This window comes from Rana temporaria, chromosome 1, assembly GCF_905171775.1.
Source record: "Rana temporaria chromosome 1, aRanTem1.1, whole genome shotgun sequence".
NCBI classification, from domain to species: Eukaryota; Metazoa; Chordata; class Amphibia; order Anura; family Ranidae; genus Rana; species Rana temporaria.
In genome coordinates this window covers 275299395-275306191 of record NC_053489.1, presented here as the reverse complement: position 1 = coordinate 275306191, position 6797 = coordinate 275299395, and positions in this window count along the sequence as shown.

Here is a 6797-nt window from a genome sequence, read left to right as displayed (position 1 = left end):
GTTCAAAACCCAATCGGGTCAGAACGCGGTGACATAAAACACACAATGTGCTGAAAAAAACGAAGTTCAACGCTTCCAAGCATGCGTCGATTTGATTCTGAGCATGCGTGGGTTTTGAACCGATGCTTTTGTGTACTAACCATCGGTTTTGATCGATGGTCAGCCGTCCATCGGTTCGATTTTAAAGCAAGTTCTATAATTTTTGTCCAAAGGACAACAGACCGATGGGCCGTACACGCGGTCGGTTTGGACAGATGAAACTGGACTTCAGGCCGTTTTCATCGGTTTGGACCGACCGTGTGTACGCGGCCTTAAAGGGGTATGAATAAGTAAAACCTGAGCCTACTTTTTGTGTGCTGGGATCAGAAGTGCATAATGCACTTGTCATGAGTGTGTAACTCACAGAGTGCAAATGTCAAGAGTAAGTAATGCACAAAGTACAGGGGTCAGGAATAAATAATCCACAGAGTGCAGGGACCAGAAATAAGTAACACACAGAGTCAGAGAGCATGGGTGAAGCGTGCATAATGCACAATGCATTGATTAAGAGTAAGTAACACAAAAAGTGCTATTGTCACAAGTGCAGAATGCACTAAATGATGAGGTCAGACTCCAACCTACTTTCTCTCTGTTCCAGACCACTTGTTTTTTTTCTGCTCTGACCCAGCATCTTCTGCATTCTCTTTCTGTATTTACACACATACCAGTGTTAGGGAACTAGAAGCGACGCAGTGCCCATTGGGCAGGCGATGCAAGTATAGTAACTAAGCAGTAGTTGCAGCAGCAACCAAAAATGCAAGATAGCATGGGATGCCTGCATCCTAGCAACCAAAGGCGGTAGGAACCCATTTGTTTAATACCGGACAAAGTAAATCCCATATTGAATCAATACGAGATGCTGCATTTTACTTTAACATCAGTGACGATCTTGTATTATACAGGATGGGTGGCAACCCTAACCCTAACCCTAACCCTAGGAGACCTGTGGCTACAAGCCCTACATTAATCTGTCCCAATGCACTTTACCAACAGCACTACCTATGTTTTCCCTATCACAGCTAAACAAATTGACTCTATGGCTGCTGGGAACCCTGTTTTTTTATAGTGAGGGGCTGGCAGATACCAAAGCCCCTATCGTTGGACATTCTAAGCCTCCTGACCTAATTTTAGAGGCGAGGTAGTGCATTTTTGGTAGTTGGTGCCAAACATCAACATTTGTTTGCTGTGTCTGCAAATTGTAAACGGGATTAGGTTTCCTGCTAACCCAAACTCAACTTGAATTCAAAGTTCATCCCTAGCTACTACAATGGTAAGTGTTGCCCTGGGAATCAGTTTATTGCCTATTGATATGAGAAAAATAAGTCTCTCCCTCCATATCAACCCATACCAATATATGTATATTTGTGGAGACACATATGATTTGAGGTCACCAGGGAAACTGATGTTGACCTACTGAGGGGTAGAGATTGTGAAGTAAATGCTTGCTTAGTTTAATAAATAAAGTGAAGCTCTGTTCACATTAACTACCGAAACTATATACAAGGAAAATTATAAAAAAAAATATTTTGCTTGTGCGTTATTGGATGATTGAGATGGACCTTATTCACTAAGCTAGATGAATTTTCACTTTAGTAAATAAACAGTCTCCAATCCTCTAGTGAATCTTCTCAATTGATCTTGTCTTTTCATTACAGAGGTCTATACAGTTGTTAACAGTTTGTGTCAATCTGCATCCATCTTTTCTACTACAGTTAAAACATAAACACTTCTAACATGATTAATGCAATTTTCTTTTAAACAGGAAAGAGCATTCTCCTTGTCAAAAACATTTTCCAGAATTCACATTTTTCTCAAGTAATTGGCACATGGTTTCCCAGAGATCTGCAACTAGTTTTAAGTTCAATGTAATATGGCATTTCTGGTAATGACTAGGGATGGGCTTTATGTTCGGGTCGAACATGAGTTAGACTCAAATATTGGCTGTTCGCCCATTCACCAAATAGCGAACAAACAAACGTTTTTAAAACAAAGTTTTAAAAATTTCTGTTTTTTCGAAAGCAGTGATTTTAATAATGCTTAAAGTGAAACAATAAAAGTGAAATATTTCTTTAAATTTCGTACCTGGGCAGTGTCTATAGTATGCCTGTAAAGTAGCGCATGTTTCCTGTGTTTATAACAGTCTCTGCACAAAATGACATTTCTAAAGGAAAAAAAGTAATTTAAAACTACTCGTGGCTATACAAAAATTGTTGGGTCCTGGCAATACAGATTAGTCATTGAAAAAAAATGACATGAGTTCCCCCCTTAGTCCATTACCAGGCCCTTTGGGTCTGGTATGAATATTAAGGGGAACCCCAAACCAAAATTAAAAAAAAAAAGTGTGGAGCCCCCCAAATTCCATATCAGATCTGGTATGGCTATTAAGGGGAACCCTGCGGAATTTTTTAAAAAAATGGCGTAGGGGTCCCCCCCAAAAATCCATACCAGACCCTTATCTGAGCACGCAACCTGGCAGGCCACAGGAAAAGAGGGGGGATGAGAGAGGGCCCCCCTCCTGAACCGTACCAGGCCACATGCCCTCAACATGGGGAGGATGCTTTGGGGTCCAAAGCACCATGTCTCCATGTTGATGGGGACAAGGGCCTCATCCCCACAACCATTGCCCTGTGGTTGTGGGGGTCTGTGGGCAGGGGGGTTATCAGAATCTGGAAGCCCCCTTTAACAATGGGGACCTCCAGATCCTGCCCCCATGTGAATTGGTAAGGGGTACATTGTACCCCTACCATTTCACAAAAAAAGTGTAAAAATTTTAAAAACCACAAGAGACAGCTTGGGACAAGTCCTTTATTAAAAATAAAAAAATATTCCAAAGATGTAATCCATTCACGAAAGATACGGAGAAAAAAAAACGCTGACTTGATCCCTAGTAATGACCTGAAATTTCTACCCTAGAGTTTCTTCTTTGGTAAAAGATATTGGCCCAGATTCACATACATTGGCGCATATTTATGTCGGCGTAGCGTATCCAATATACGCTACACTGACGTAGCGCAGAGAGGCAAGCACCGAATTCACTAAGCACTTGCCTCCCAAACTGCGCTGGGTTCCCTCGGCGTAAGCTGTCGTAGGTGGAAGTGGGCGTGAGCCATGCTAATGAGGCGTGACCCCATGCAAATGATGGGCCGAGTGCCATACAAGTACTTTAAAACGAACGACGCATGCGCTGTCCCGTGGATGTATCCCAGTGCGCATGCTCAGAATCACATCGGAACTACTCCCTAAGATACGACGGATCACTGCCTACGACGTGAACGGAACCTACGCCCAGCCCTATTCACGTACTACGTAAACACCGTAAAATACGACGGCTGTGTTCCCTGGTCCATACCTTAGCATGAGTTGCGCCTCATATATGGGGAATAACTTTACGCCGGACGTACAAATTACGCAAACCGCGTATATTATGCGCCGGGCGCAAGTACGTTCGTGAATCGACGTATCTCCCTCATTTCCATATTTGAATAGGAAATCAATTGGAGCGCCACTTGCGGCCAGCGTAAATATGCGCCCACGATACGCCGGCGTAGGAAAGTTACGTTGGATGAAGCCTATTTTCAGGCGTATTACAGTTTATGGGCACGGCGCATAGATACAATGGCGCATATTTACACTTACGCGGCGTATCTTGAGATACGTCGTGTAAGTGCTTTGTGAATCTGGGCCTTAGTGTTCAAAGGGATGCTGTGGATATATTTTTCAACTTCATGTGTTTATAATAATGGAACCACTTCCTGGTTCCCACTAATTTGGAAAGACTCAGTAAGTCAGATGAATATTTTATATCAACATCTACAGTTAATGATCTACAACATATTCTATCATTTTTTTCAATGTATTTAGTTGCCTTAAAGGTGTTTTTCCCAACAAATTTGAAATATTAAATCCATGGTCAAGGCATTATACATTTTTAATGGCATATGTATCAGTCTGACACAAATTGAATTATAAAATAAGGCAGACAAAAAAAAGTGCATAACCAATTGCAACTAATCAGAATAATCTTTGATTTATATGACTGCAGTAAACTGACATCTGATTAGCTGGTGTGGTTTATATTGCTTACCACATTCATTACTGGTGCTCAGTGCATTACTTTATTGAATACATCCAGAGCACATTGTGTGTGAGATGATATTCAGTTCCAGATATTTATCTTCCAATGACATGTTTCATTTTTATTAGTATACTTTTTTACACTTACATTACATAGCGTACGTCATTATTTTCCAGTGCAGACATCCCTGCTTTATTAGTAGAAGTTACATTTTACCAACTTGACATTACATTTAGGACTAATTAATCAAAGAAAATGATAAGGCAATATTAAAAAATCTAAATTCAAAAGGCTGAAAAGTACACATCCAACAGATGCTGCATAGAAACAACAGATGACTTACGTGTTTGATTTCCATTGAAATTAACCTGAACTGACATATTTGTATTTTCACCTGCCGGGTTCTTCTAACACAATTTAAATCTACTTAATCAAGTAAACTTATCTGTTGTACATGCTCATCTCTTCTACCACACCTCTGATTTATTGGATTTATTGCATTCCAGTTTCATTTCCATGGAAGTTAGTGACAAATTCCATTTACAGCTTATATAAAAAGCCCACAAAACGCAAAAAGACAAAGAACAAGTTTCAGGTTTGTGAACCATGTACAGCTGGACCTGTTAAACTATCAACAGCATAAATAATTTCATCAGTCTTTATACAGAGTTTCTGGACACAGGTCAAGTTTAATTTGCAATTCGCAAAATAGTATGGGGTCTAAATATTTAAACATTCCTAACAAGCTTAAAAAAAATGTTTTAAATGAAACAATGTTAATCTCGCTAGTTGCTTGTACTGTGAAGTCATTCATACTCAAAATCCTTAAAGATAAAAACATAGACTCAGGTTTCAGTCCATTTCTAAAGTTCATACAGTACATGTTACACTCGTGTAATCTTTTTTTAATCAACCTTAGTTTTATCAAAACTATTAACTTTGGATTGGATCCACATTTCAATTGTTATTTATTGAAATGTTACATGTGAACTTTTTATTTTTATTTTTAATTATAATTTTTTTATTATTATTTTTGCGCTACACCACAACTTTCATTATTTTATATGATGGCCTACCTAAAATATCTAACCAATTTGTATCAAATCAGGCTGGCCCTTGCACTACATACCTGTGTTGGGAACCTAACAGCTTACAATAACATACAGATATATCCGAGAGCTAGCAGGCTACCACGTTTCTGCTTTCCATTGAAAGTAATAGGAAAACAGCTTAGATTTTAAGTTATTTTTAGTTTTAGTTTTCCTTCTGATGTGAATTTTGAAGATGAATTCCTCTACAGTGCTTGTAAGGGCTTAGTAAAGGTTAATAAGGGCTTGTTTTAATAAGTGCTATTAATGCTTCTGCACAATACGTGTATACTTAATCATGCATAGTCTTGCTAAAGATCCACTTTATAACTCCAAGCTGTTAAATTTCTGTCTATTTCTCCCCCCTCCCAACACACCACCCCCCATGTATTTAGAAAAAGATGTGTTGATACGTACCGTACAGTCGTTAAACTAGTGCTAATGCACCATCCCTGCCCTTTACAACTTGTTTTTGCAGTCGGCTGTAGTTGGGTTTTAACAGCACTCCCATGTTGGAATGTTATTTATTTGAGAACACTATTCTCATTTCCCAGAATGCAATAAGTTTTCATTGCTGCTAGGGGGTGGTGAACCCCAGGCAGCATGATGATGCAACCCTGTACAAGGAATGTTATCATCACTGCCAGTGCTCACAAGAAGCAACACTGAGTGTAATCCAACCAGAAAGAGTGGAAACAGCTCATTTACAAGAATTTCAGGAACCATAAGGCACCTGCTATTACATCCACTTTAGTCCCCCTGCCATGACACCTGCCACCAGAGTCCCTGAAAAACTCCCACAGTGAAGTTCTGGGTGCTTGAGTGTGACCTAAGCTCTGTCATATAGGTGAGGGAAAACTTGCTTAGCCCTGTGTATTTTTATTAAACAAATTTTGACGGATAACAAAGACAATCCAAGCGTATAAAGTAGAAAACAAAAGAAAAAGTACATGAATTCCAAAATTAATAAATACATTGTACCAAAAACAATACTTGCACAGGATTATTCCCCCTAGAAGAATAAGATGATCAATGAGGGTACAATTATTATGAACAGGGGAACACAATCAAACCATGCTAGGAAGTACCGTAGTAGAATTACTTTGTTGAAATTACTATATTGAAGAGAAATCTAAAATCATGGAAAACGTATGGAAGTCGGTGGGAATCTCATATAAGGGTGCATGTATCTATGGATTTATCAACAGAGACTCTGACAAGAAGAAGACTTCTCAAGCCACTGACAGAGCAAATGCAAACATCCGATGTATCATATCAGTGGGGATTCCCAGCTTGCCCTAAAGGGAAAACAGATGGTCGAATGGCAGTCCTAAGATTTCCTGAAGATTTGACGGATTCTTGTAATAAATTGGATCTCTTAGCCCCCCCCATCGGGTTGTGAAGAAAATATTGGAACCCCATCAGCTCAAAGTAACATGCAATGGACTCGCAATGAGGGGAGAAGGGGAGAGGGGGAGGAGGGAGGTAGAAGGTGCTCCAAGCACTTACTTTGAGAGATGTGTAAAGATATAAAGATACAAAAGAAATGAATATAAGGGTGTAGTTAAGGATAATGAGTAAAAATTTGTAAAAAG